The sequence below is a fragment of the Leuciscus leuciscus genome (assembly GCF_965113295.1).
Source record: "Leuciscus leuciscus genome assembly, chromosome: 17".
NCBI lineage: Eukaryota > Metazoa > Chordata > Actinopteri > Cypriniformes > Leuciscidae > Leuciscus > Leuciscus leuciscus.
The window spans coordinates 6,311,908-6,333,301 of NC_138741.1; the positions used below are offsets into that span (position 1 = coordinate 6,311,908).

Genomic DNA, 21,394 nt, shown 5'->3' on the forward strand with positions numbered 1-21,394 from the left:
GCTGGCCTCTTCGGTGATGCGCTACATTCTGTCACTGAGAGGTTTCAGGAAGAAAAGAAGCAGGCAGCTGCATTTCATAAATTTATCCCCCTCAAAATAAAAGTTTCTGGGACTGCTGAGCGAGGGCAGTCCCAGCCGCCGAGTAGCTCATCAAAGCAAAGAGCGCAGCAGAAACAGAGTGTCGCGTCTCGTGCCCCCCCGCAGAAAAACTGGAGGGACGAGACGGGGCGCTCTCAGACGCGACCTTCGCGGGGCAGGGCTGAACTGAGGACAGTCATTGTCGCCAAGAAGGCCGCGTCTAAAAGGTCCTGATGCTCACAGCGTCAGGGCTGTGAGGGTGGTCCCCACCGAGAGAGACTTGTGTTCACCTCCTTTAAAGGTGCCCTGTCTCCCTCAGTGCCCTCAGGGGTCTGTTCTACTAACCCTGCCGAAACAGGGCGTAGAAGGGCCCGGCGAGCGTTTTCCCGAGGGACGCTCGCCCCCTCCAAGGAGGGCTCTGGGGTGCTCAGACCAGTTGTTCCCTGCCGGTGCGCCGTTACAGGGCGCTGTGTCTGTCACGCAGAATATTCAACCAGAGGCCAGCCTCGAGAGGCTGGTACCCTTAGTAGATTTTCTAGTGGAGTGGAAAAATCTTCCCAGTGTGTCTCAGTGGGTCCTGTACACGATCGAAAGAGGTTACGCTATACGATTCAGGTCTCGTCCGCCTCGGTTCAGAGGGGTCATTCCCACTGTGGTGGGCCCCGAGCAGGCTCTGGTAATGGAACAGGAGGTTATGACTCTTCTTCAAAAAGGAGCTATAGAACGGGTTCCTCCTCCCAGCAGGGAGTCAGGTTATTACAGCCGATACTTCATTGTTCCAAAGAAAGACGGGGGGTTGCGTCCGATTTTACTTGCACTGTAGGAAAGCTCAAGTTCAAGATGCTCACTCTCAAACAGATCGTGTCACAAATCAGGTCCAAGGACTGGTTTGTCACGATAGATCTGAAGGACGCCTACTTCCATGTGTCTATTCTTCCTCAACATCGGAAGTTCCTGAGGTTCGCTTTCGGGGGCGAAGCGTACCAGTATCGGGTTCTTCCGTTCGGCCTAGCACTGTCACCCCGAACATTCACGAAATGTATGGATGCGGCTCTAGCTCCTCTGCGTTTACAGGGCATCCGCATTCTGAATTACATCGACGATTGGTTGATTTTAGCTCAATCGCAGTCTCAGGCGGTTCGGCATCGAGATGTCGTTCTCGCTCACATCAAGAAGTTGGGGTTGAGGCTCAACGCCAAGAAGAGTGTGCTTTCTCCAGTACAGAGATCCACTTTTCTCGGTGTGGTGTGGGATTCGACGACGATGCAGGCACAACTTTCCCCTGCTCGTATTGCTTCGATTCTCGCTGCAGTAAATCAGATCAAGCTAGGCCAGTTACTCACTGTGAAACAGTTCCAGAGACTGTTAGGTCTCATGGCAGCAGCGTCCAATGTTATTCCTTTTGGCCTATTGCACATGAGACCGCTTCAGTGGTGGCTCAGAACCAAGGGATTCTCCCCGAGGGGAAATCCGCTCCGCACGATCATGAGTTTGCGACGGTGTCTTCGCGCCCTGGTTATGTGGAAAGATCCTCGGTTCTTGTCCAAAGGTCCCGTGCTGGGAGCTCCTTGTCGTCGCGTAACGCTAACGACGGATGCCCCCCTCACGGGCTGGGGGGCGATCATGAGTGGTCGCCCAGCTCAGGGTCTGTGGCAGGACCATCATCTCTCGTGGCACATAAACTGTCTAGAAATGTTGGCTGTGTTTCGGGCTCTGAAACACTTCCTCCCAGACCTGAGGGGCCACCATGTGCTTGTCCGCTCAGACAACACATCGGTGGTCTCTTACATAAACCATCAGGGGGGTCTGCGGTCGCGCCCATTATTCAAGCTAGCTCGTCAGATCCTTCCATGGTCCCAGGGGAAACTTCTGTCTTTGAGAGCGATTTATCTCCCGGGGTATCTGAATCGGGGGGCAGACATCCTGTCAAGGCAGGAGCCGAGGCCCGGGGAATGGAGACTTCACCCCGAGGTGGTGGAGCTCCTTTGGGAACATTTCGGTCGTGCCGAGGTAGACCTATTCGCTTCCCGAGAGACATCACACTGTCCTCTGTGGTTCTCTCTCAGCCATCCAGCCCCGCTGGGGTTGGACGCTATGGTACAGGCGTGGCCGAGGTCACGTCTGTATGCATTTCCCCCGATTGCTCTGCTCCCAGGAGTTCTGGAAAGGGTTCGCCAGACGGAGTCAGCCTACTCCTGATAGCCCCGTTCTGGCCGGCCCGAGTATGGTTTTCGGACCTTGTGTCCCTCCTCGACGGCTCTCCCCTGGAGATTCCGATCAGGAGGGACCTACTATCTCAGGCGAGTGGGTCGATCCTTCATCCCCGCCCAGAGCTATGGAGGCTGTGGGCTTGGCCTCTGAGGGGGCTCAGCTCATAGAATCGGGTCTCTCGACTGAGGTCGTTGAGACCATTCTCCAATCCAGAGCTCCTGCTACAAGGAAGTTATATGCCGCTAGGTGGAAACTTTTTACCTCTTGGTGTGGAGAGCACCAACAGGACCCAGTTAACTGACCGGTTGGTACAGTGCTGGAGTTCCTGCAGGATCGTCTCTCCACGGGGTTATCCCACTCCACACTGAAGGTGTACGTGGCGGCCCTGGCTGCTTACCACGCCCCTTTGAGTGGAGTTTCTCTTGGGAGACACCCACTTATATCTCGCTTCCTTCGTGGCACTTTGAGGCTGAGGCCAGCAGTACGCACGAGGGTGCCATCATGGGACTTGGCCATCGTCTTAGAGGGTCTCTCCCTAGCTCCTTTCGAGCCCCTTGAAGAGGTTTCCGAGAAGTTCCTTACTCTCAAAACTATTTTTCTGCTTGCTATTTCGTCTCTCAAAAGGATCGGAGACATTCAAGCACTCTCGGTTGCTCCCTCGTGCCTGGAATTCTCACCTGGCATGGCTAAGGCCTTCCTCTATCCTAGGCCAGGTTATGTTCCAAAAGTTCCAACTACTGTAGTTAGACCTGTCATACTGCAGGCTTTTTGTCCTCCTCCGTTTCTGACGTCGGACCAGGAGAAACTTAATTTGCTCTGCCCAGTTCGGGCTCTAGATGCGTATGTCCACAGAGCTGCCCTGTGGAGGAAGTCTGAACAGTTGTTCGTTTGTTTTGGGTCGCCCAACAAGGGGTGCCCTGCATCTAAGCAAAGGATGAGCAAGTGGGTGGTCGAGGCCATCTCACTTGCTTATGAGTCGGTCGGTCAGCCTTCACCTTTGGCTGTACGGGCTCACTCCACCGGGAGTATGGCTGCTTCTAAAGCTCTCCTTTCAGGAGTTTCTCTTCAGGACGTTTGTGATGCGGCAGGCTGGTCCTCACCGCATACATTCGTCAGGTTTTATAGTCTTGATTTTAGATCCACTCCTGGGGCGCAAGTTCTTTCCTCAGCCTGTGCGCCTTGATTACACACTACGGAGACTTGCTCGTATGGCGACGTGGGTATTGCGTTCCCACCGCGTTTCCACGCAGCGGTAGTTCCCTGAAGGGGAACGTCCCGGGTTACGTATGTAACCCTAGTTCCCCGAAGGGAACGGACGCTGCGTGTCTTTGCCATACTTCCGGCATCCCCGTGATCGCTTGCTTCAGTAACATCAGAATCTGTTTTGCTTGTGTTTTCAGGGGTGCTTTATAGTTTCCTGGTCGGTGACGTCACCCGCCTACTACGTTCCGTCTCGCCATTGACTGATTTCATTCATGCTTCAGACGCACTACGCTGGAGGCGTTCCCACCGCGTTTCCACGCAGCGTCCGTTCCCTTCGGGGGAACTAGGGTTACATACGTAACCCGGGCCGATTTTTTGTGTCACGTCCACGGCATGTGTAGCCTATTTCCCTCATATTAAATATTAAACGCATGTGTAGACTGATATTTTTCTAATGTCTGGACTCCTTTATTAAGGGAGTACGGATATATAAACAGTTTCAATATATTGGCATTAAATGCATTTTCTGAGAATTTATATTTCAAGTTTTTACTGCAAATGTCACGTCCATAACGCTGGAATTGATATCACTTGATTACACATTGTATTACCTTGTTATGATATAGTGACCCATACAATGTGCCAAACATATTTTCCTTATCTTGTCGTTCAAGGCCAGGGCACTTTTTGTACAACCAACATTGTGCTGAACTTGACAATATTGATCTCCAGCGGCGGCCAGCAGCTCGTGAGTTTTTATTTATTTATTTTTTAAGGCGGTTGAAGGTTCTGGAACTTTTGCGCACTTCCACATCCCGCGCAACTACGGATCTCCCAGGAACATTCATTATATATTGCTGCGTACATTTATCCGTGTCAGAGTTTTGAGTAGTAGCCTATCTAGATGCGCATGGCATGCGCAAGCGGTGCACGATCATGGTCGACTGACAACTAGATTAAGCAGCTGAACAAGAATACGGCCGTGTTCCGATTGTTCTCATCTCAGTTCCGCCGAGACAAAATAGACATGCCATTTCAAAAATCTTTCATTTATTGTCAGAAGAAATATGTTATCCAAAGCATCACTTTCATCAAATTTTATGTGACATAATTTCCATTAGGCAACTGACTGTAAACAGGCACATCAGGACACAAACGAGCAGGCTTATGTGCCGGGCTCAGGTAGAGAGCCCCGGAGAGCCCCGGCCCAATTTAACCACTGTACATATCTATGCTGACAATACGGTAAGTGGACATTCTAAAAATAACTTTAAAGAGAGAAAACTATAATTAAGATGAATAAGTTTAACATTGATGGCTTGTTCTGATTTAAGACAGGACTTCCTCAACTCTTCAGATGTTCATTAAATGTTCATTAAAAATGTCTGTGCTCTATACTTGTGTTCAGCTTGTCTCATGTGTCTATTAAGAGGAAAAGACTCCTGCAAAATTCATTCAAAACTGTTTAAACTTTGCTGTTTAGCTAAATTAATTTCGGTCTTAGATTTTATAAGTAGAAAAACACTGAGACCCAGAATAAAAGCTGACAAGAAGATGTCACCATGCAGCAAAAAAGCTAAATGTAATTGTTTCTGCTGTTGCAGTCTTCATGTGATTCATGTGAGTCAGTCATAGAGTCTGGATGAACAAGCTGCACATTTTTGGAAACACATCGCCCTCTGTTGACCACTGTTACTGTAGTTATTTATGGCAGCTGTTTTTGTTTAAATCTTGCCCAAGTTGACTGCATTCATATCATATGTGTGTCCACTCGATTGAAATATCACCCCTTTTCCCCCTCATGGCGCCGGACCTGATGCTTGAGCAAAATGTTCAATTTAAGAACTGACTGCATGATACTGGATGTTACAGTGGAATTTAAATCAACATAATACAAATTAGCATAATAACGGAAGTTGTTCATTCAGGAATATAGTAGTTCAGGATATTAGTAATTTATTAGTTGGAAACGAAACAGTCTACATAATATTAATAATTTTGTCTATTTATTAATCTATTATATATATATATATATATATATATAATATACTTTAGATTAGGGAACACATATTAACTCTTAACTAGGAGTTTTCCCTCAATAAACTCCTAATAACTGCTTATTGATGGTAAGGTAGTTGTTGTAATGGTTAAGTTTAGGTATTTGCTAGGATTAATCGAAGTAGAATATGGTCATGCAGAATATGCATTAATATGTGCTTTATAAATACTAACAGTATGCTAATAATATGCATGCTATTAAGCAACTGTGAATTGTGTTCCCGAATCTAAAATGTTACAGATTAAATTTATAATATTCGATTATTATATGATTCTTCTAACATTGTTGCACTTCATTATATTATTCATCATCAAAAAATAAGAAAACATAGCTTTTACAAACTAAAGACCTGTAGGCTTTTTTTTTATTGTAAAATATTTGCTACTGTTTGCCAGACCTACTGTATGTGTTCATTACTGGCTCTGAATCAAAGCCCACAGGTGTGGAGAGAAACACCTGTCCTTGTCACAGAAACAAGCTGTTTATAAGATAAGGTTTTTGTATGAGTCAGAGGTGATTGTGAACACTGTGTGTAATACGCTGCACAGAAATACACTGCACTGTCATTCAGTCTGAGGTTCTCGATTGTCAAAGTGCCATTTGTCTCTCCATCTCCCTCCAGTTTGATCTTGTTTATGAATTCAGGCTCTTTAGTGACAGTTTTATAATAAAGGTATCCCATCAACTTGAGGCCTGACGTGTCCTGACTTTGTTTGTACCAATATATTTGGTCATAGTTCTTTATATTGTGAGTGCATATGATCACAGCAGATTTATCTTGTTTCTTGAAGAGGTTAGCCGGCGTCTGATTGACAGTTTCACCAAGACATGCAGCTGTGGAAAAAAAACAAAAAAAAAACATAAATAACCGTGTAAATCAATGAAAAACAGTGTACAGTGATGTTTAGGGTAAAATATCTGTACAATGACTTAGTTGTGATTACCTGTAAACATCATTATAGATACAGAAACGCTGAGGAACATGTTCATCATGGCTTCTTTCACCAAGTGCTTCTGCCTGAGGAAGTGATGTCAGCTGTACTTCAACCGTTCTCAGCTGATGGGTCATGACACACAAATCTGATCATGTGGCAGACAGCGGGGGGGAATTAAACTATCCATATAAATTTAACCTGGAATATTCCTTATTAATTGTTAAGTCTTATCTCAGCTGTTGTCATGCATTATATTGGTTGTCTCAGACTGCCACCTGTTGACTAACGCTGTCATTAATCTTTCATATACAGACTGTTTGTGTACAGGTCTCTGCAGGCTTTCACTCACTGTGTTCACTCACTGAACAGAAATATACGGCACTGTCTTCTGGCTCGAGATCTTTCACTGTGAGAGATCCTCTTTCAGCATCACTTTTATGAGCTTCAAATTTATTCTCATGAACATCTCCAAATTCTGGCTGTCCTTGAGCGGTAGTGATCACTACGAGTCTCATAGTCTCTCCGGGACGCTGGCGGTACCAGTACATCACATAGTAAGCTGCTCCTTTAGTGTGTGTGCAGTTCAGAACTGCAGAACTCTCTTTTACTCTCCAAAGAAAAGGTTCTTGTTGAACATCACTATCACCTGCAGTGCCTGCGAATATTAAAAGAAAAGTGCATAAACGATTATAGTTCAGAATAGTTCAGAGATAATATTAGCATATTTTAGACACCTTGGCAGTGCAGTAACAGAATTAGTGAAATAAAGATTGTAATCATGTTCAGTTCTGATGCAGCAACAGTAGACTGAGTCCTGAGCTTTGATGAGTCAAACCTTTCTGTTATACAGGATGTGACATCATAGGTTATAACAGTCATGACTAAAGAAAAATGTATGAGAAATATGATAATCTTTACTCAGAAACAGACCAAAGTTTGATGGTTAATAATAGTACGGTGGGGGAAAAAAATTACCCTTATATAATATATTATGGAAAAAGTTTGAGTATGTGTTTTTCATTGAGTATTACATTTGATACCTCAGGTTTTATGGCTCATATATGATTATAGGGGAATATGGAGCTCATACTCAAAGAGTAAAAACACTTCAATTTCATACAGAGGCCCAAACTGAGCAGAAAATGCAATTTGGTGAAGTTTCTGATTTATACAGACATAAAATAAGTAAATATTCTGATAGCTTGTAAATCATCTTTATAACAGTATACCTGGGCTGGGTTTCCCGATAACGTTGTCTCTTAGCGCACTACGAAGACTCTTAAGGTGTAACTTAACTGAAGGTATACCATTGCTAGGCGTGTTCCCCGAACCATACCTTAGGAAGCTGCTTAAGATATACCTTCTTACGTGCGACGTTACCCGGTGCTGTCCGTGGTGATGCTGCTGAATCTGCTGATATCGATGGATCGAGAATCATTTATTCTCTCGTGCAGAGGCTGTTTATGTGAGAAAGCGGTGTTCTTTATAAAAGAAGCACTTCAGAAATAGTTGAAATTGCATTTATTAGGACTCATGGGATATTATAAAAAATAATCCAAACTATAATAGCCTATAATAGCCTAGCCTACATATTTTTAAACTGTATCATATATTGCTGCCATAATAACCATTTCAAGTTTTTATGTGCTTTCTTCTCTTTCTCATTTTAGTTCGCTGAGGTGGAGCTGCGATGAAATATTGTTCTTGTAAATAATTCCAGCATTTCAGTAATAAAAGTGTAGGCCTACATCTCGGTGCTCGGCAGTGATCAAAAAGGATTTAAACAGTGGATTTTGAATCTCTTCTTGTAAACTCAGAGATGTGGATTCAGACGGCAATTAAATCACCACACGACCTGTTTGTCAAAAAACAGTAGGTACTAATTTGGCCAGGGATTTTTACAGGGTTGGGTGTGAAAAAACACTGATATTATGGATTCGGGCGGCACTAAAATCACAGACTTACCCCTGTAAATGTTTAAAATACGAGCCCATGAGAAACAATATTAGCGTCCGAATATAGGACTTAACTGACAGTAGCCTATGCATTCACTGGCCTTTAAAAGCGCTTTTTAATTAAATTAATAATATTGTATAATAATATAATTAAAAAACTAACAACAATCAGTGTAATGACGATTTTATTCTTTGCATGAAAACACTTGAATTAGCCTAACTGAACACTGTCTGGGTGTATTAAAACTTCAGGATTATATTCGTATAGACATGCAACAGTGATAATTGGATCACAGAAGGATTCATATAATCCTACAGTTCAAACTACAATCCGGCCTCTAGCTCATAAATGCCAGAGGAGAACTGGCCCCCGACTGAGCCTGGGTTCTCCCAAGGTTTTTTTTCTCCATTAGGTCACTTGATGGAGTTTTAGGACACCATTAGGTCACCTGATGGAGTTTTAGGACACCATTAGGTCACTTGATGGAGTTTTAGGACACCATTAGGTCACTTGATGGAGTTTTTCGGTTCCTTGCCACTGTTGCCTTTGGCTTGCTCAGTTGGGGATATTTTGGGGATATTTAATTTAATTTTATCAATTAATAAATTCCTCTTGAAACAAACTTTGTTGTATTATTTTAATTTAATACTGTGAAGCTGCTTTGATACAATCTGTATTGTGAAAAGCGCTATACAAATAAACTTGACTTGACTTGACTTGACTTGACTTGACTTGATAAGGTAAAGCTAAGAGTGGTCCAGACCAACCTTACGAACACATGACTTACAGAAGGTATATTTAACTAAGAACGTTTCGGGAAACACGTATTATCGATAAGGTACAGCTTAAGGTGTAACTTAAGAACAACGTAGCGTTAAGAAGGTTTCGGGAAACCCAGCCCTGACTACTTGCATAATATGCATTGAAATATCAGCTGTCACTCTATATCTCCCAATAATAAGTCTTAGTAAAATGATATTTAAATGCTTAGTTGTATGTTCAAAACTCTGTAGTTTTTATTGTGGGGGCAAAACATATAATGCTGTGCAATACAATGATGATTGAGAGATCAAATAAACATTTCTCAAAATGTACTAGTACATTTCATCTTGAAATATTAACAACATTAAAGTTTCTACATTTCAGTGTGGTTTCAGTTTAGTATAATTCTAAAAGTCTTTTTACATTTTTTACTTGCTAAAAAAGTCAGATGACAGAAGACATGTAGTGGCTTCTGTACAATAGGCTTTTATTTTTATCGTATGTTGATAGAGGCTTTAGAAATGTGTGTGTCAAACATAATACAGCATGCTTTATTTAAAATATATTGAATTTTTTGTGGAGAAACTTTCACAGCCATGACTTTAATAAATCTGTAATATTTTAATTAAGATACATAATAATTGTTCTGTCACTGTAAATGACTGTAAATATATTTTATATGAACTGAATATCGTTTACATCCCTGTTGACCATTTTATGTTTGCAAGTATTAATATTCAGACCACATGACTGTATACCAGCATGTGTGCATCTCATGTCAGCGGATATTATCAGCCGATCTCTTGAGCAGGTGCAGAAACCCTGCAGTGGATCATAATTCTGCTGCTTTCAGAGCTTTTTGTATTGTGTCACGACTGCACATCACACCGTGTAAACTAGCAGCGCAGAAATACATCGCACTGTCATTGAGAGCAAGAGCTTTGATTTGTAAGGATCCATTCTTGGTTCCGTCACCATTCAAACTGATTTTTCCCTTAAAATTATCCTCTGGAAAATAATTTGTATTCCAGATATATCCCAGTAATGTAAATTCATGTCCACGTGTTTGTTTGTACCAGAAGATCATGGAGTAAGTTGCGATGTTGTGTGTGCAGACAAGTTCTGCAAAATCTCTCTCGGTTTTAATTAGATTCGAGGGACTTTGTTGAACACTGCCATTGACAACAGAACCTGTGAAAAGAAACAAAAATGATAAATGGTGTAAGAGCACACTGCACTATTACTAAACAACTCCCTTTAATCTCATTTTTTATATGATACAATATTTACCTGTAAGCCAAAGTAGCGAGACAAGGAGAACTCTGATCATGTTGATATAGACTGGAGAAATATTGTAAGGGAAATAAGCATTGCAACATCACAGTCCCTTAGTATTACACAAATGTTAGAATGGACCGTCAGCGCCTCCTTCCCACAGGTTTTGTAACTGCTGCAATTTCCTGCCATGCAAGTTTAGGACTTAAAATGTTATAATGCTTGTCTCCATGTTTGTTAATCAATGCTTGAATCGGTGAAAACATGGAAACATATAGCCTAACTGAGATATTCTAGTGAATAAATGATTCAAATATACTATATGTTGATGCAAACAGAGCTTGACCTAAATAATATGAAATAAAAATTATGATTTTTTTATGAAATAATATGAAATATTAATAATTCAGAGGGTGATTTAATCATAATTTTGTACCATATTTCCTTCTTTTTGGTGGTAAATTGGTTTTGATATGTGAATGCCCAAGGTGTTCTTTAGTTTTTAACAATATACGCTATTATTATTATTATTATGTGATAATGTAGTTTTCCATTAGTAATGCCATTAGAACCTGACATTTATATTATTTTAGCATGTTATGTGTGCAATTCTAATCTCTTCTATTAAAATCTTTGATCAGTGTTCAGTGAAAATGAAGCTTCACTTTAAACTTGTGAAGTTTAGTTTCAGGCTAACGGTAAATATGGAACTTCTTAAAACAAATCTCTTTTTATTAGTGTTAGTTATTGTGGAAGTTTGGGGGACATTTTATATTTTGGGTCCAATGAGCTTCATAACACAGTAGGGTTTTTGTATGAGTCAGAGGTGATTGTGAACACTGTGTAATACGCTGCACAGAAATACACTGCACTGTCATTCAGTCTGAGGCTCTCGATAGTCAAAGTGCCATTATTTCTTCCATCTCCGCTCAATGTGATCTTGTCTTTAAATTCCAGCTCTGGGTTGTTATATTCAAGATTAAGTAACCCCATTAAGTTAAAGCCCATGATGTCTTTCTTGTACCAAAGAATACGCTCATAGTTTGGTATATTGTGTGCACATATGATCACTGCAGAATCATCTGGGCTCTTGATGAAGTCACCAGGATACTGGAGAACAGTTCCACCAAGACAGACGGCTGTAATGAGAGAAAATACACATTAAAAATACTGTGCAAGCAGTGTAGCACAAATTCACACATTAAAAAGAAATACAGCTAACTAACATGTTAAATAAAATGACCTGTGAGGCATACAAGACAAACGCAAACACTTAATAGAGTCATGTTTGTATGAGCTCTGATGCAATGCTATGCATTAAATGCTGGAAGGCACTTCTAACAGGAAATGATGTCATCTCTGAAAGGCACTGACAAGCTGTTCAGTTAAGAGGAAACCTTTGAGATTCGGAAGAATTTTATACACAGAACATTTTAAAAAGCAGTGTAACATTTGTACAGTACAAATGTTGTTCTTAAGCAATAATAGAGAAATGTCTCCCTCTAGCATCGTGTGATACTGAGTATTATTTCAATGGGTTTTCTCTTACATTCTTAGAAATTGCTTTATATATAAGGAATAAAATGCATTCATCTTGTCATTATCTCAGAATAAACCCTGATAGGGTGAACTTAACAAATAGGTTGAGTTTACTTTGCTGATTGAACATTGTCCTGCTATTCACACAGCGACTCAGTTCTCGCTGATAATATAATTGGTTATGAACTCATTCAAATTGCATTTAAAAATGCAAAAGATAAACAATGTTGCAATAGGACTGAACGGCATTCAGTGGTTCTTCAATGGCCATTTCTCAAACTCTTAATTCCCCAATCCTCAATATAGCATGACAAATTGTAGAATAGTATCCGTTATCTATTGAGAGGAAAATATGCACCGGCCGCTTTTCTTCTTGAACTGTTAAAACCAAATCATTTTTTGATCATTGGTAATTGAAGACTTTGAAATAGCTCTGACTAAATTGAAGACCTGACAAACCATCCGACCCCATGATGTAAAATTATTCACTGTTGAAAGCCTGTGACCAGTTCCAAGAAAAGCTATAAAAAAAAAATTAAATAAGATAAATCTTAGTGATAAGCACTGGTTCATGTGAGTCAGTTCAGTTGTACTACAGCAAAGTTGAATGAACAAGCTGCAGATTTGTAGAACCACATCGCCCCCTGTTGATCACTGTGATTATTATCATCAGCTGTTTTTGCTGAACTCTTGTTAAAGTTTACTTCAGTCTGTTCTGTCTGACCGAGCGGAGATACACGGCACTATCATCTGACTCCACATTGTTCACAGTCAGAGATCTTCTCTCGGGAACAGGTTTGTTGGCTGTGAATTTGACTGGATCAGAATCTCCAAAGTCTGGTTTGCTCACAGAGCTTGTGAACACAATAAGAGTCATAGTTTGTCCTCGCCGTTGTCGATACCAGTACATCTGAGTGAATGTAATATCCTTTCTGTGTGTGCAGTTCATTTGAGCAGAACTCCCTGAATATTTCTGAATATTTCAAGAAGTTATTATTCTAATATGATCGTGAGTACCTTGGCTCCGATGTAGTGACAGAATGAACAGAATAATGCTCCTCATCATGTCACGTTGAGGCTGGATGAGTTAAAGTCGACATCAAGCAGAAGTTGCGATAGGCTTTTCTTCCCTATTGTGACGTATATCCAAATGAAACGGCTTCTCAAACAAAAAGAAATGTGAATAACGCTGAATAACACATCATCACGCTGAATAACACATCATCAGAGAAGAGAAGAGATGTTAAAAAATGAGGATGTGCACAGATAAATCATTTACAATAAATACTGCGATATTCCATAAAAAAATAAAGAGTGTCCCTTTTGATTTCATGGGGACTTCAAATTATAATCTTCTGTGAATGTATTTGTTAATACAGGATGTGACATCATGATCATGGTAGTGGTGATGTCAGGGTGAGGCAAAATTCTGAATTTAAGAATTAGCTTCAGATCCTGAATTGAGATGTGAATTGAATTAAGCAACACTTTAAGAAGACTAGACTAGAACCTATTGTGTTTAGTCTGGCACTGAATCAGAATCCACAGGTGTGAAGAGGAACGTGAATAAATACGCTTGCCACAGAAACATGATGTTTAAAAGAGGAGGTTTTTGTATGAGTCAGAGGTGATTGTGAACACTGTGTAATACGCTGCACAGAAATACACTGCACTGTCATTCAGTCTGAGGCTGTTGATAGTCAAAGTGCCATTTTTCTTGGCATCTCCATCCAGTTTGATCTTTTTTTCAAATTCAGGCTCTTTATTCTCACTATAATAAAGGTATCCCATCAACTTGAGGCCTGACGTGTCCTGACTTTGTTTGTACCATAATATTCGGTCATAGTTCGGTATATTGTGAGCACATATGATCACAGCAGAGTCATTTTGTTTCTTGATGAGGTTAGCCGGCGTCTGATCGACAGTTTTACCAAGACATGCAGCTGTGGAGAAAATAAAGTGTTTGTTTATAATAATGTTTAGGCTAAAATAATCTGTACATTGTGTAAGTAAAGATTTATCAAGTGCATATTTGTTTATTTTTACCTGTAAGTATCATTAGAGATACAGATACAGTAAGGAACGTGTTCATCATTGTTTTTCATCAAGTGTTTCTGCTGTGAATCAAAGGCACATGCAGGAGGAAGTGATGTCAGATATACCGGTTCCTCTAACTGGTGTAACCTGAAAGGAAAGAGTAATAAAATGGGGACAATAAGATTCAGTTTACACAGAAAGAGTTGTGCATAAATAGCAGGACTGATATGCAAATCACTATGATAATGTAGTTAATTTATTATATTCACTTTTTAAAAACATCACTTTATGCAAACAGAGAGATTCATTTTGCATTGCAAATAGGCTGAAATTTGTGACGTGTGTGTGTGTGTGTGTGTGTGTGTGTGTGTGTGTGTGTGTGTGTGTGTGTGTGTGTGTGTGTGTGTGTGTGTGTGTGTGTGTGTACGTGCATGCGAGTGTGTGTGACTGGTGAACCCTACATTATGGGGACAAAATGTCCCCACAAACACGGAAAATATTCGAGATGCGTGTCCTTGTGGAGACATTTTTGGCCCCAATGAGTAAAACAGCTTATAAATCATAAAACTATATATTTTTTCCTGCATTTTTTATTATTTCTTTTTTTAAATGTTAAAATGCAGAATGTTTTCTGTGATGGGTAGGGTTAGTGTTTGGGTAGGGCAGAATATACAGTTTGTACAGTATAAAAATCATTATGTCTACGGAGACTCCCCATAAAACATCAATACACAACATGTTTTTTGCTTGTCTTTGTATTTCTTAAATGAACACTCACTGTCTCACTCAGTATGAGGAAAACACACTGCGATTACTTTACATTTCTTTGGCTGTTTTGGCAGAAATTTTTCAGTTTTTATTTAAATACAGTAAATGAACCTTTTTGTTAAGAAAAACTATCTCAAAGATATATGTTTATGACGTAGTATTAAACAAACCTTTTAATATCAGTTTCATATGATGTGTTCAGTACAGCTTCATGTATTAATGATGTTAAACATGAACAAAATTTCCATTCGATCTACAGTTGTAGATATTGCAACACTTTTGCATTAAGAAACATTAGTTTACACGTGTGAATGTAATCTTAAATCAGTTGTTGGTAAATGTTGGCAGGAAATAAAACCACCTCCATCTGGAGGAGAAACACAACTTGGTTCCATCTAATCTAAGAAGAACTTTTAAATTAGTAAATTAACATTGAATTCTTTAAATTAAACAACAAAATATCCCAATAATGTTCATCTCTGGTCCATGTCCATGCTGTGTTGTGTCGACACTCAAGCTCGATAACTTTTATTCGACCCATAATACTCCTAATTGTTAAGTCTTATCTCAGCTGTTGTCATGCATTATATTGGTTGTCTCAGACTGCCACCTGTTGACTAACGCTGTCATTAATCTTTCATATACAGACTGTTTGTGTACAGGTCTCTGCAGGCTTTCACACACTGTGTTCACTCACTGAACAGAAATATATGGCACTGTCTTCTGGCTCGAGATCTTTCACTGTGAGAGATCCTCTTTCAGCATCACTTTTATGAGCTTCAAATTTATTCTCATTAACATCTCCAAATTCTGGCTTTGAATTAGCGACAGTGTATACTATAAGCCTCATAGTCTCTCCGGGACGCTGGCGGTACCAGTACATCTGGTAGAATGAAATCCCCTTATTGTGTGTGCAGTTCATATCAGCAGAACTCGCCTTTGGTTTCCAAAGAATTGTAGGCTCTTGAACAACATCATCCTCACCCATAGTGCCTGTGGAAAAATTGTCATTAAATTGATAAGAATGTAAGGTTATTGTTTCAGTTGCAATGGAGACATTGTTAAAGAGTGTCACATACCTTGGCTCCAGTGCAGGAACAGAATCAGGGAAATAATGTTTCTAGTCATGTTGAGTTTTGGTGGAGCGCACAGTGAGTCCCGAACTTTCAAATCATTCAAACTCTAGCTGTCGTTGAACAGGATATGACATCATAGGTTGTATCAGTAATGAACAAAACTGCATGAACATGGAATATGTATATTATTACTCAAAAATCTGATGATTTATACAATCTCTTAATAATACAAATATGTGGTACTCAGAATCATTAATATGGGGAATTAATTGAAGCCTTTATGGCATTATTAAACTATGTGAATAAATCCCTCCTATCTTTGAAAGCCGTAGACCAAAAGTCTCTAGTCTAATAAGCTGTCCCTTACAAGTATACTTCAAGTTCAAGTACATTTTAAGTATACTTTATGTAGTAAGTGTACTAGTATACTTTTAAGTGTACTGTTTCAGTACTTCTTTGGACTAAATTGGCCCACTTTTTCGTGTATAAAAGTATACTTTAAGTGTAACAGTAATAAACTTTGAGCACTAGTTTACAACTAAGCTTTTCGTTTGTACTGTAACTATACTACAAGTGAACTTATATATATACTGATAGTTTACTATTCAAATACTTGTAGCTCATGTTATAGTTTGTGAAAGTACACTTTGAAGTATACTACTAGTTTAGTAGTTTTATACTGCAAGTACGTTTTCTTTAAGTGAACTTATCATACTTGTATTTTACTATTTATACATAATTTTTGCACTTTAAGTATACTACTATGTTATTTAGGTATTCATTTTTATACTTGAAATATACCTTTAACTGTACTATAAGTAGATTTGAAGTAAATGTACACCTCCTAGCTTATTATTGAACTGAGATCAAGCTCTTATATTCCCCCATAGAAGCTTCTGCTGATATCAAAGATTAGATATCTTGAAAAATGGTTGATGGGATCAGATGAACAAACTCCTTCCAAAAATGTTATGAACTTAATTTAAATACTAAGGTTTAGTTTGTTTAAATAGTATGGGTAAGTGTGAGTAACCAGTGATGCTTTCTTTAGTAAGCACACTAATAATACATGCTAATCCAGAATTATAGTACAGAGGATATTTTCTTTAGCGGCATCATATTATTGCTCATTATTGAGTCAAGCCACAAATATACTGTCGTTAGAAAGCTTAGCCTGGATCTTCTGCTGATAAACCATGAGTGTAACTGGCAGGTTTTTGTATGAGACAGAGGGAGTTTAGATCAGTGTGTCATACGCTGCACAGAAATACACTGCGCTGTCATTCAGTGTGAGCTTCTCGATGGTCAGAGAGCCGTTCTTTCTTCCATTTCCCTTCAGAATAATCTTGTTGGTGAATTCTGCCTCTTTGCTTTCAGTCTCACCAATGAGGTATCCCATTAGTTTGAGTCCCATGGTGCCCTGGATCTGTTTGTACCACATCATTTGGTTATAATTTGCTATATCATGTGTACATATAAACACAGCAGAATCATCTGGGTCCATTATTGATTCAGTAGGAGTCTGGTGAACAGTGTTACCAAGAGTAGAAGCTGAGAAGAGACAGATAAATGATAGATTTAATGCTGAAGTGTCAAAAAAATAAGATTTATACACAGTTGTTGTGACAAAAATTCACAAACACTTTATGAAAGACACTATTACCTGTGAGCCACATCAATGTGACAGAGAAACTCAGGAGAATATTGTTCATGCTGTTTCCCTGTGACTCTGCTGTGAGTAAATACAGTCGATGAAATGAATAAAGATGGAGGATGGAGGATGTGATGTCACTGAGGGAATTTCTGACAACTCAAGTTCATTTTACAAACTATATCCAGCAGATCTTCAGTTACTAAATATGCTGACAGTGATATTTGTAAACTCTGTAATGATATAGTGAGGAATTTCTGGCTCATTATTTTGTGATTGTGAACTGTGTATTTATCAGAGTGAATGTCACTTATGTTTTTACTCTGAAAACATTTTATTTTAATCAAACTGAGTGAATGGATGAATTAAATACTGCGTATTTAAAAAATACTTCAGGTCCAGACTTTTCTTTTAGAGTCTGAAAACTTTAAAATGATTAAAATGGAGGCTATTATTTGTTGGTGTACAAAGACGTTTCCAGATGTATTTTGTATGGATCTGGATCTATGCTACAATGTTAATGTTCTCTGTAATATTATACAGTGTGTATTGCATTCTGTGCTGTGTGTCATTCTTGCAGGTCTTCAGTCTAGCACTATCTCTCTGTATATTTTAATGTATTATTATGTGGCATTTATTAGTTGTGCCACATTGCCACCTTTTGGCAAATATTATCAGTGCCATTTGTTTAAGTATATTTTTAGTACAGCACTCCAGCCTTTGACGTACTGTGAAATATATATAGGGGTGGTGGCGCAATGGATAAGACACATGCCTTTGGTGTGAGAGACCCGGGTTCGAATCCACTGTGAGACACCAATGTGTCCCTGAGCAAGACACTTAACCCCTAGTTGCTCCAGAGGCGTGCGACCTCTGACATATATAGCAATTGTAAGTCGCTTTGTATAAAAGCGTCAGCTAAATGAATAAATGTAAATGTAAATGTAAATATATGGCACTTTTATCTGGCTCTGTTGTTGGCCATAATCAGTGTCGGGGAAAGTTACTTTTAAAAGTAATGGGTTACAAAAATTATAATTAGTTACTTTACTACTATTAGTAAATGCAATTAGTTACTTTTTTAGGGAGTAACACAATATTGTAATTTACAATTTACTCCCTATTACTCCCTCTAATCTTGTAACGGGAGGAGTTTTGTATGAGTCAGAGGTGATTGTGAACACTGTGTAATACGCTGCACAGAAATACACTGCACCGTCATTCAGTCTGAGGCTGTTGATAGTCAGAGTCACATTATTTCTTCCATCTCCGCTCAGTTTGATCTTGTCTTTAAATTCAGTCTCTTTGTTCTCATATTGCACATTAAGGTATCCCATGAGCCGAAGGTCCATGATGCTCTGGCTTTGTTTGTACCACTGTATGACATCATAGCTTTGTACTTTGTGTAAACATTTGATCTCTGCTAATTCATTTTCTTTCTTCAGGAGATCCGGAGGAGTCTGGACAACACTTTCACCAAGAATGGTCACTGTAGAGATATAAATGAATAAACAATATAAAGCTGTGAGGAGCTCATATATCTTAGTGACGCAAAGTATTAGCAACACACTAAACTAAAAAGAATTACCTGTGAGACACAGGACGAGGACAGAAACACAGTGAGCATTACTCATGTCGTCTCTCTCTCTGCTGATTGATTCCACTGTGAATTAAATGCAGGCGATGAAGGAAGTGATGTCATCTAGGGTGGCAGCTTTGTTTTCTCTATGCATTTCTGAATTCAGAACCACATACTAGCATACTATTATTATTTCTGCCATAGAAAGATATGGTGCACATAGCACGAGTAGTATATACTAGTATCTTAAATGGATAGGAAAAGCATTAGCTTTCACTCCACAAGACATTGTATGTCAGACTGCTGTTTAACTGTACCAGAGTGCCCCCTTTTGGATGGTATATTGATATGATCTGTGTACAAGGTGTTTTTGTACATCTGCCTTCAGTGTTTCACACACTGTGTTTGCTCACTGAACAGAAATATACGGCACTGTCTTCTGGCTGTGCGTTCTTCACAGTGAGAGATCCGCTTTCAGGAACACTTTTATGAACGTCAAATTTACTTTGATCAGAATCTCCATAGTCTGGTTTGCTCAGAGAGCTTGTGAACACAATAAGAGTCATAGTTTGTCCTCGTCGTTGTCGATACCAGTACATCTGGTTGAATGTAATATCCTTTTTGTGTGTGCAGTTCATTTGAGCAGAACTCCCCTTTACTGCCATTAAAACACCTGGACTTTGTGAAACATCACTGGTACCTGCGATTGGAAATAAAAACATTTCTGTAACAATTCAAAAGGTTATTCTAATATGATGTGCTGGAGATCGTGTGAGTACCTTGGCTCCAATGTAGCGAAAGAATCAACAGAATAATGTTCCTCATCATGTCACGTTGAGGCTGGATGAGTTATATTATAATCTTCAGTGATGATTCAAATTTCAGTTGTTAATACAGGATGTGACATCATGATCATGGTAGTGGTGATGTCAGGGTGGGGCAAAATTCAGAATTTAAGAATTAGCTTCAGATCCTGAATTGAGATGTGAATTGAATTAAGCAACACTAGACTTACAGGTATTGTGTTTAGTCTGGCACTGAATCAGAATCCACAGGTGTGAAGAGGAACGTGAATAAATACGCTTGCCACAGAAACATGATGTTTAAAAGAGGAGGTTTTTGTATGAGTCAGAGGTGATTGTGATCACTGTGTAATACGCTGCACAGAAATACACTGCACTGTCATTCAGTCTGAGGTTCTCGATAGTCAAAGTGCCATTTTTCTCTCCATCTCCATCCAATTTGGTCTTGTTTGTGAATTCAGGCTCTTTAGTCTCATCCTTATAAAAAAGGTATCCCATCAACTTGAGGCCTGCCGTGTCCTGACTTTGTTTGTACCATAATATTCGGTCATAGCTCGGTATATTGTGAGCACATATGATCACAGCAGATTCATCTTGATTCTTGATGAGGTTAGCCGGCGTCTGATCGACAGTTTTACCAAGACATGCAGCTGTGGAGAAAAAAAGTGTTTGTTTATAATAATGTTTAGACTGAAATAATCAGGATAATGTGGAAGCAACAAAAATATTTACTTATTGTTTACTTACTAATATTTAAGTCCATATTTGTTTATAATTACCTGTTATCATCATTAGATATACATATATGCTTAGGAAAGTGTTCATCATGTTAGCTCTTTCTTTCGATGTGTTTCTGATATGAATTACAGGCTCAAACAGGAAGTGATGTCAGCTCTCTCAGTTCTCAAATGGTGAAACATGAAAAAAAGTTGCATATAAAGATCAGAACTGATGTGTTACTGAAATTGTACATGCTTTTGATTTGCATCACAGATACAGTGATGAAGAATGATTTGTTGAACCACTCTGCCACCTATTGATCAATGTTTTTCTCTTATTTTAATATACACATTTTTCTACATCTCACCCAAAAGTTTGATTCACTGTGTATTCACTCACTGAACTGAAATATATGGCTCTAATCCGGCTCCAAATCTACAGTCAGAGATCAACTCTCAGGAACCGGTTTATTGGCCACACATTTATTTTTCTCAGAATCTCCATATTCTGCATCATTGTAAGAGGTTGTGAACGCTACGAGTCTCATAGTCTCTCAATCTTCTAATTTTCAGTTTGATGCGATACATTTAATTTTCAGTAAAATATTTAGTTCAGTACAGCTTCATGTACTGTATTTGGGTTGTAAAATGTGACTACATTTTTCATTTGACTTCTTATGGATATAAACGGTTTAATTGATTATGTACTTTTACACCAAGAACACGTTTAACTGAACTATCTT

The 21,394-nt window shown here is 39.3% G+C and overlaps 2 long non-coding RNA genes across 2 annotated transcripts; both read right to left on the reverse strand.

Moving 5' to 3' along the window:
- Positions 1–6,088: 6,088 nt before the first annotated feature.
- LOC309479563 lies at positions 6,089–10,596 on the reverse strand. The gene is made up of 4 exons (XR_014199307.1): positions 10,495–10,596; positions 10,281–10,395; positions 6,496–7,141; positions 6,089–6,385 (listed from the first exon to the last, which is right to left on the reverse strand). It is a non-coding gene; the product is annotated as an uncharacterized lncRNA (long non-coding RNA).
- Positions 10,597–19,465: 8,869 nt separating this feature from the next.
- Positions 19,466–20,818, reverse strand: LOC309478583. The gene is made up of 3 exons (XR_014199047.1): positions 20,712–20,818; positions 19,909–20,582; positions 19,466–19,829 (listed from the first exon to the last, which is right to left on the reverse strand). It is a non-coding gene; the product is annotated as an uncharacterized lncRNA (long non-coding RNA).
- Between the last annotated feature and the right edge of the window lie 576 nt (positions 20,819–21,394).